General features: G+C 39.0%; 1 pseudogene; it reads right to left on the bottom strand.

Annotated features, from left to right (window-relative positions):
* Window positions 1-9,245: 9,245 nt before the first annotated feature.
* Ppid-ps20 (peptidylprolyl isomerase D, pseudogene 20) lies at window positions 9,246-10,387 on the bottom strand (annotated as a pseudogene).
* Between the last annotated feature and the right edge of the window lie 220 nt (window positions 10,388-10,607).

Here is a 10,607-nt window from a genome sequence, read left to right as displayed (position 1 = left end):
AGAACAAACGAAACTCAAGACGGATGATCAAAATGTGAATGCTTCACTCCTTCTTTAAATGAGGAAAAAGAATACCCTTGGCAGGGAAGGGAGAGGCAAAGATTAAAACAGAGACTGAAGGAACACCCATTCAGAGCCTGTCCCACATTTGGCCCATACATATACAGCCACCCAATTGGACTAGATGGATGAAGCAAAGAAGTGCAGACCGACAGGAGCCGGATGTAGATCGCTCCTGAGAGACACAGCCAGAATACAGCAAATACAGAGGCGAATGCCAGCAGCAAACCACTGAACTGAGAATAGGTCCCCTATTGAAGGAATCAGAGAAAGAACTGGAAGAGCTTGAAGGGGCTCGAGACCCCAAAAGTACAACAATGCCAAGCAACCAGAGCTTCCAGGGACTAAGCCACTACCCAAAGACTATACATGGACTGACCCTGGACTCTGACCCCATAGGTAGCAATGAATATCCTAGTAAGAGCACCAGTGGAAGGGGAAGCCCTGGGTCCTGCTAAGACTGAACCCCCAGTGAACTAGTCTATGGGGGGAGGGCGGCAATGGTGGGAGGGTTGGGAGGGGAACACCCATAAGGAAGGGGAGGGGGGAGGGGGATGTTTGCCCGGAAACCGGGAAAGGGAATAACACTCGAAATGTATATAAGAAATACTCAAGTTAATAAAAAAAAAAAAAAAAAAAAAAAAAAAGAGTACCTTGCCTCTGTTTCCCTACATATCTCTGGAAACATGGAGATTGTGTTGCCACTATAGCCTTTCAGGAAAAGTTTCAGCACAACTTATTTAAATGATAAAATATTTCTTATCAGAGCATACAAGCATAGAGAAAAACAGGTCGTCATGTCTTTCACATGTGCATCATATACATCTATCATATTGACTTCTTAAGCTCTCCCCTCCCCATTCACTTTTAATCCATGTATTTGCTTATTCACAGTGTTATAAATTTAATATGCAAGTATTATAAAGTTCATCATTAAAACATCTGTTTTTTATTGATCTGTATTCAAGGAGCTGGCTTGAATTTTGCAAATTAGATATTTGGTAAGAAGGAAGATTTGTGAGGTTAGAAAAACAAATTATGTAAACTTATAATTGCCATGATATTAATAGGAAACAGAGATGAAATTGCTCTTGATGAGCAATATTATTTTTCAAACTGCTGTTTTTTTCATATGTGCTTGATTTTGTGTAAGGCAGTACTGATTATCCAGAAAACTAAGCCAAATTAATGTCTACTTTTAAAGACTTCTTCATTTTAGAAGTTATGTGTTTTCCCTTCTGAAAATTTTGTCTCTTTATATGAAGTATTAAACTACAAAAGATAATGAGTATATATATATATATATATATATATATATATAATTTTTTTCATGGCATGAGCTATCAGTTGATAGTCCTTCACTGTTTCTCTGTTCTTCCCACTTATACTCAACAAATGATCACTTATCTGTGTTTTTATGGAGAGACGACTTGTCCCTTTGGATCTAAATTGTTTAATTTTTTTCAATAACATGTATATGGAGGATGGGTACCTGTACCTGACTATATGTACCCTTGGAGGAAAGAAGAGGTTGACTGCAAAAAGAGAATGAGAGATCAGGCAGGTGGAGTGATAGATAGTAGGAACTGAACTCAATTTCTCTAGAACAATATTATCTGTTCTTAACTGATGAACAATCTTTTCATTCTCAGATATATAGACAGATTCTAAAGACAAAAATCCTACCTATTAAACCTAACAAACATAAAGATTTATAACAATTGACCAATACATTCAAATGCCTAGCCATTATTTAAATTTCCAGATATATCCCTGAATATAATGTTTTATTTATATTTGTTTGATTTCATGTGCAAAAAGTGTTCACACAGGTTGACTGGAAAAGTATTTTGTAAAACTCATAAAAATTTTATTTTATTTTGAGGTAACAGATTTTCATGCATTTGAAAAAGTAACACAGAGATATCCTATGTATTCTTTTTCCAGTTTACCCACTAGTAACATCTTGTATATTTATAGCACAATATCATAACCAGGATATTAGTATGAGTACCATTGATACTAATAAGTCCAGGATCCCTTGGTTTCTTTTTAGAGCTACAATCATTTCTCCATCCCCTACTTTCTTTCTACACTTTTACTGGACCATCTTTTAAAGAAGATGCTGTTTAACTTTAACTCATACAGTGGATAAACTTGACTGATATTATTTTCTCACTGTAATTCTTTGAAAAATCCATTTAAGATATATACTATATCAGGGTGAGTTCAATTTTATTGTTCATGTGTCTTCCAAGGTATTGATTTTAAAATGTTTATTATTCATCATTTGAGGAACATTTGGGTCTTTTCCAGTTTTGACAATTGTGAAGGGACCTCCTATAAATACTTTGGTACAGATTTTTATGTGAACATACGTTTTCATGTATCTTGAATAATTGCCCAGTAGTGAATTTGCTGAGTCATAAGGTACTTGTGTGTGTGTGTTTGTGTGTGTGTGTGTGTATTTGTGTGTGTGTGTTTGTGTGTGATTGTGTGTGTATCTGTGTGTGTGTGTACCACTATACCAGACTCCTGTCATCAAGTGCTACTTGGCATCAGAGATAGTGTCTGGGTTTGGTGTGTGTAAATGGGATGAATCCCCGGGTGGGGCACTTTCTGGATGGCCTTTCCTTTAGCTCTGCTCCACTGTTTGTTCATGCATTTCCTTTTGACAATAGGAATTCTGGGTTAATACTTTTGAGGCGGGTAGATGGCCCCATCTCTCAAAAAGAGGCAGTGCCCATCCACTGGATATGGTCTCTACAGGTTCTATCAACTTTTCTTTTGATATTTTGGATAATATCCTCCCTGTTGGGTCCTGGGAACTGCATAGGTCTCTGGCATCTGGAACTTTCTATTGGCTACTTCCAGTTCCCCGTCCCACACTGCTACACACCTCCCTTAACATTCCTGACCCTCTGTACTTCTACCCTATCTACTCCCATATTTGATCCAGCTCCCCTTTTTCCTCTCCCTCCTCTATCCCTCCCAGATCCTCTCTCCCTTTATTTACTGAGATTATTTTCTTTCCCCTACAGAGGAGGACTATAGCATCTACACTTTGATGTAGTCTTCCTTCTTGTGTTTCATATGGTCTGTGTGTTGTATCATGGATATTCTGAGGGGTTTTTTTATGGTTGTAATTTCTTTTCTCTATTTTTCCTTACATTTCTTTTGCTAATATTCTCTTATCAGTAATATTCACTTATCAGTGAGTACATACCATGGGTGTTCTTTCATGACTGGGTTACCTCACTCAGGATGATATTTTCTTATTTTTAAGATTTATTTATTTAATTTATGTGAGTATACTGTAGCTGTTTTTAGACACACCAGAAGAGGGCATCAGATCCCATTACAGATGGTTGTGAGCCACCATGTAGTTGCTGGGAATTGAACTCAGGACTTCTGGAAGAGCAGCTAGTGCTCTTAACATCTGAGCCATCTCTGCAGCCCTAGGATGATATTTTCAATTTCCATCTATTTCCCTGCGAATTTCATGAAGTCATTGTTTTTAATAGCTGAGTAGTACTCCATTGTGTAAATGTACCACATTTTCTGTATCCATTCCTCTGTTGAAGGGCATCTGGGTTCTTTCCAGTTTCTGGCTACTACAAATAAGGCTGCTATGAACATAGTGATCTTGTTGTATGTTGGAACATCCTTTGGGCATATGCCCAGGAGTGATATAGCTGGGCCCTCAGGTAGTTCAATGTCCAATTTTCTGAGGAACCACCAGACTGATTTCCAGCATAGTTATACCAGCTTACAATCCCACCAGCAATGGAGGAGTGTTTCTCTTTCTCCACATCTTCACCAGCATCTGCTGTCACCTGAGTTTTTGAGCTTAGCCATTCTGACTGGTGTGAGGTAGAATCTCGGGCTCATTTTGATTTGCATTTCCCTGATGAATAAGGTTGGTGAACATTTCTTTAAATGCCTCCCAACCATTTAATATTCCTCAGTTGAGAATTCTCTGTTGAGTTCCGTACCCCACTTTTTAATAAGGTTTTATTTGGTTTTTCTGGAATCTAACATCTTGAGTTCTTTGTGTTTTGGTTATTAGACCTCTGTCGAATGTAGGATTAGTAAAGATCTTTTCTGAATCTGTGGGTTGCTGTGTATTCCTATTGACAGTGCCCTTTGCCTTAAAGAAACTTTTCAATGTTATGAGGTCTCATTTGTCAAATGTTGATCTTAAAGCCTGAGGCATTGGTTCAGGAAATTTTCCCCTGTGCCAATGGGTTCAAAGTTCTTTCCCAATTTCTCTTCTATTAGGTTCAGCCCAGTCAGAGGCATGTGTTCCTTACACTTTGCACCTGTGCCTGGAGCCTACTCAGGGCTTTGGCTTCCCACCCACTTTTACAACACCCAGAGGAAGCTCAAATCCTAGGAGCTCTGACACAGCCAGGATCACTGTAGTAATCACAAACCCAAGACCACAGTTGAGACCACAATATCTGCCCCAATGCTTAGCATAGCCGGGACCCTCCCAGTAACCATGGGAGCAGCAACTCCCTTCTAGCCAGAAGTATGAGTTCCTTCCAGTTTGTGCCTGTGCCTGGAGCAGAACCAGAGCTCTGGCTCCCAATGCACCTCTTCAACATCCAAAGAAAGCTTGAATCCCAGGAGCTCTGAAAAACAGGATTACAAGATCCCAGAATCACAGGATCACAGAGACAACTGGAAACCCAGGAGTTCTGGCACAACCAGCCTCACAGAAGTGACAGGGTCCAGTCAGAGGCAGCAAGGGCAGTTAGCACTAAGGATAACCAGATGGCTAGAGGTATAAGCAAGAACATAAGCAACAGAAACCAATGCTAATTGACGTCATGAGTACACAGCCCCCCCCCCACCACACCAATCCTTGGATACCTCAACACACCTGAAAAATAAGATTCAGACCTAAAATCACATCTAATGATGATGATAGAGAACTTTGAGAAGGACATTAGTAGCTCCCTTAAAGAAACACAGGAGAACACAGGTAAACAAGTAGAAGCTCTTAAAGAGGAAACAAATAAATCTCTTAAAGAAATACAGGAAAACACTATCAAACAATTGAAGGAATTGAACAAAACTGTCTGTGATCTAAAAATGGAAATAGAAACATATAAGAAAATACAAGGGGAGAAAACCCTGGAGGTGGGAATCCTAGGAATGAGATCAGTAGTCACAGATGCAAGCATCACCAAGAGAATAAAAGAGATAGAAGAGAGAATCTCAGATGCAGAAAATACCACAGAAAACATTGAAACAGCAGACAAGAAAAATGCAAAATTCAAAATGAAAAATTCCACGTCATCCAGGAAATTTAGAACACAATGAGAAGATCAAACCTAAGGATAATAGGTATAGAAGAGAGTGAAGACTCCCAGCTTACAGGGCCAGTAAATAGCTTCAACAAAATAATAGAAGAAAACTTCCCTAAACTAAAGAAAGAGATACCCATAAACATACAAGAAGCCTACAGAATTCCAGATTGAACCAGAAGAGAAATTCCTCCTGTCACATAATAGTCAGAACATCAAATGCGCAAAACAAAGAAAGAATATTAAAAGCAGTAAGGGAAAAAGGTCAAGTAACATGTAAAGGCAGACCTATCAGAATTCCACCAGACTTCTCACCAGAGACTATGAAAGCCATACTGACCCTAAGAGAACATAAATGCCAGCACAGGCTACTGTATCCAGCAAAATGCTCAATCACCATATATGGATAAGCCAAGATATTTCATGACAAACCAAAATTAAAAAAAACAACTTTACATTATTCTTGCACTATAGAGTATAATAGAAGAAAAAGTCCAACACAAGGAAATGATGTGTGTTGCTGTAAAATTACAAAACATGACTTTCTTTTGCACCCACTAGGTCCGGCACCACAGTGCCCCAAGATATCTTAATCTCAGTCAGCAAAGCCTCTCACCCACTTTGCTCCATCCCATATCACAGTGCTGATGGCCTCTCTCTGAGCCTGGCAACAATCTCTCTACCCATCAAGTTCCCAGGGCAGGCTGCCCCAATGCCAGAAATATACATCTCAGTACTGTGGCAGCTTAGTGTTCCAGCTGCCACATATTCTCTTAAATGTAATTTGCCAATCCTAGATCAGATAGCAGACTAATATCCAAAATATACAAAGAACTCAAGAAGCTAGACTCCAGAGAGCCAAATAACCCTATTAAAAATGGGGTACAGAGCTAAACAAAGAATTCTTAGCTGAGGAATATTGAATGGCTGAGAAGAACTTAAAGAAATGTTCAACACCCTTAGTCATCAGGGAAATGAAAATCAAAACAACACTCACACCAGTCAGAATGACTAAGATCAAAACTCAGTTGACAACAGATACTGGTGAGGATGTGGAGAAAGAGGAACATTCCTCCATTGTTAGTGAGATTGCAAGTTTGTACAACTACTCTGGAAAACAGTCTGGAGGTTCGTCAGAAAATTGGACATAGTGCTACCTGAGGATCCACCTATACCACTCCTGGGTATAAACCCCAAAGATGCTCTAACATATAACAAGAACACATGCTCCACTTTGTTCATAGAAGCCTTATTTATAATAGCCAGAAGCTGGAAAGAACCCAGGTACCCTACAACAGAGGAATTGATACAGAAAATGTGGTACATTTACATTATGTAGTACTGCTCAGCTATTAAAAACAATGACTTCAGAGGTATTGATGGGGGAGAACGTGCTTATGGGGATGGGTAGGGAATAGGCGGCTTATGTACAGGAAACTGGGAAAGGAAATAGCATTTGAAATGTAAATAAAACAATATATCCAATAAAAAATTAGAAAAAACCCCAATGACTTCATGAAATTCATAAGCAAATTGATTCAACTAGAAAATATCATGCTGAGTGGGATAATCCAATCACAAAATAGCATACATGGTATGTATTCACTGATAAGTGGATATTAGCCCAAAAGCTCTGATTACCCAAGATACAGTCCACAGACCACATGAGCCTCAAGAAGAAGGATGACCAAAGTGCATATGCTTCAGTACTTCTTAGAAGGGGGAACAAAAATATTCATAGAAGGGGATATGGGGACAAGGTTTGGAGCAGAGACTGAAGGAATGGCCATTCAGAGCCTGTCCCACCTGGGGATACAGCCCATATACATGCAGCCACCAAACCCAGACAATATTACTGATGCCAAGAAGTGCACACTGACAGGAGCCTCATATAGCTGTCTCCTGAGAGGCTCTGCTAAGAGCATGAGGAATACAGAGGTGAATGCTCACAGCCAACCAGTGAACTGAGAACAGGTTCCCCAGTTGACGAGTTAGAGAAAGGATTGAAGGAGCCGAAGGGGCTTGCAACCCCATAAGAACAACAATGCCAACCAACCAGAGCTTCCAAGGACTAAACCACCATTCAAAGAGTACACAGGGACAGACCTGTGGCTCCAGCTGCTGTAACTGAGGATGGTCTTGTTGGTCATCAATGGGAGGAGAAGCCCTTGATCCTGCCAAGGCTGGATTCCCCCAGTGTAGGTGAATGTTAGGGCATGAAGTTTGAAAGGGGTGGGTGAATGGGGAGGAGAACACTCCCATAGAAGAGGGAAGGAAGATGGCATAAGAGGTTTATGGACAGGAAACCTGGAAAGGGGTTAACATTTGAAATGTAAATCAATAAAATAATCCAATAAAAAAAGAAAATCCTTTACCTATTATCAGTTACTCATCTTTACTACTAGACGATGTCAACCTCTAATCTATTTTAAGTCTGTATTTGGATATTCCATGCTTTTTATATAAATGGATTCACAAAATGCATAACCATTTCTGTCTGGGTTCCTCCACTTATTCTACAGTTTTGAAGACTGTTGCATTTTTATAACTGATTTTGTTGTGAATCACTTTTAGGCTTTGTTCATATATACTCCATTTGCTTGTACAGTCACCAGATGACGGAAAGTGCAGTTGTTTTAAGTCTTTACTTGTCACCTTCTAAGCCACAATAACTAGGACACAGTAGGTATACAAGCCAGCCAGCCAATGCACACTTTATTCAAAGTTTTGGCTTTTTTAAAAAGGCAAAGCAGAATAAAGGTTTTCCACAGTTTCTAGTTCCAACCAGGTGCTCTTTTCTTAACAATAGCCTATCTTGGTTGAAAGTGACAGAATCCTCCTTGCAGACTACTAAATCCGTCTGCAATCCAACTTAGATATGTTGCTTCTTATAATTAAAAACAAAGTTACTTTCTCTTGAGAAAAGGATCCTGAAGGCCACTTCCTCAGGTCTGCAGCTTACTTGGCAGAACACCAGGATCCTCTGCTTGAGAAATTATTCCTCCTCGTTAACTCAGTATGCTAAGATTGACAAGAATCCTCCGCTGCCTAGCAGTTAGCTAGCTAGGAGCATTCACCTCATGCCATTTCCCTTCAGATATTGACATCACTAATACTGCTATAGACATTGTTGCACATGATTTACTATAATAAAACAATAAGTGTAATGATACCACACTAAAATAGGAAATAATGGAGTTTATTAATTACAAAAATGGTTTGGATCTTTTTTCTTTTGGTTGTTAATGAAAGGTTTTGTTAGTCATAGATATTTTTCATAGAATGAATGCTGTCTCACTGACCCTTTGCTCTTTTGGCTTCCTTTGAATTCACTGATACATATTGTTTCTTCCAGAGATTTTTGGAGTAGCTTGTTTTTGTTCTCATGGACAATATGAAGTGCACCATTTATCTATTGGTGTGGATCTCTGTTTTTTTTTAATGTAGGGTATACATTTAGCTCATACAATTATCTTTGGTTTATTTTATGGATCCTAATATGCAGGTTTTTTTTTTTCATTTTCCTTTCAGTCTAGAATATTTTCAATTCCCCGCTTGATTTTATTCAGTGACTTACTGATCCTATAAAGGTAAATTGTTAGATTTTCAGGTGTTTATATATGTTGGGGAGCATCTGTGGGTTTCCACTATGCTATGACAATATGCAATAATATTTTAATTTTTGAATGTATACTGTCTTGTTTTATTTCACTGTAATTCGTAAGTTAATTAAGAAGGATTCGATGTCAGCACTGCTATGTAAACAATGACAAAGATCAAGGGAAACACATCAGGGATTATGTAGACAGTAATATGCATTGTCCTTTATATAATTAATGTGTAATAGTTAAGGAAACTTAAATCTACTTATTAAGCAAACATTTTTGCATACACTGCCTTCTCTTTATCTTTTTGTGCCTTTATCATTTGTTTGACTTTAAGCAATTCTGCCTGGATAGCTTTATCTCCTGGGCTATCTCCAGCGCCTTCTTAAGACCAGCCAATGCTTGATCATATTCTTTCAATCCTTGCCATCCTTGCGCTCTTTGGTATAGTGCTTTAGTGTTTGAAGGGTCCATTTCAAGAGCCTCCAAGCAACTGTCAATTGCCCCCTGCCAATTTGACATCTACAATTTACAAGCACCAATATTCAGCACACAACTTAAGGCTATGGGTTGCAGTCTGGATAGATCTGCTTTCTCAATAACAGCCTTTGAACTATCCACGTACCTTAGAACCTTCGATATTTTTTAATAGCCATCTCCAAGTTCTGAGACTTGAAAAAAGAATTTCCAATGCTTTTTAAGTGTTCAGATATTAATAAAATTTTAGCTACACCCTTTAAGTCTATGTCTGCATCCTCAGGGAAATCTGGATGACTATCACCAGAGCCACCTTTGGGGAATATTCCCCAGTCAACCCCTTCCTTCAATTCTCCACATCCTGCAATAACACACAGTTTGGCAGGTTCTTCACCATTCGCTTCTACATTTTCAAGCATCCTTGCCACACCGAGGTCTTTTATTACTTGATCAAATACCACATGTTTCCCATCCAAATGAGGAGTTGGAACTGTTGTGATAAAGAAATGAGAACCATTTGTATTGGGGCATGCATTTGCCATGCTCAGCAAACCCTCCGGGTCATGCTTACAATGAAAGTTCTCGTCTTCAAAATTTTCACTATAAATACTTTCTCCACCTGTCCCATTCGGATTTGAGAAGTCTCCACCCTGAATCATAAATTTCTTAATAATTCAGCGGAAAGGGCATCCTTTAAAATGCAGAGGTTTCCCAGCTGTCGATCCAGTGCCCTTTTCTCCTGTAAGCCATGCACAAAAATTTTCTGCAGTTTTAGGAATAATATCTGCAAACAATTCTAAAACAATTTGTCCAACTCGCTCCCCGCCTATGTCCACGTCAAAGAAGACTCGCGGGTTCTTGGAATTGGAGGGCTTGGCTGCTGGGGATGGGTGGGACATCTTCACTGTAGGCGCTGAAAAGCAGGACACGAGTGCCTAGTGCACGAGAGGGGCTCAAACTCTACTGCAGGTCTCCGTTATAAACTGGTGACACGCTGTCTTGTTTAATGGCACAAAATGTGATTCAATTTATTAGAGATTGTTCATGAGCTACTTAGAAGAATATGAATACTACAGCTGTTGGATGAAACATTTTATAGATTTTAATTAATTTTATTTGATCTATGATGCAGTATAACTTAAAGTGACTT

This window comes from Rattus norvegicus, chromosome X, assembly GCF_021556685.1.
Source record: "Rattus norvegicus strain SHRSP/BbbUtx chromosome X, alternate assembly SHRSP_T2T, whole genome shotgun sequence".
Taxonomy (NCBI): domain Eukaryota; kingdom Metazoa; phylum Chordata; class Mammalia; order Rodentia; family Muridae; genus Rattus; species Rattus norvegicus.
This window is presented reverse-complemented; position numbering and strand designations above follow the sequence as displayed.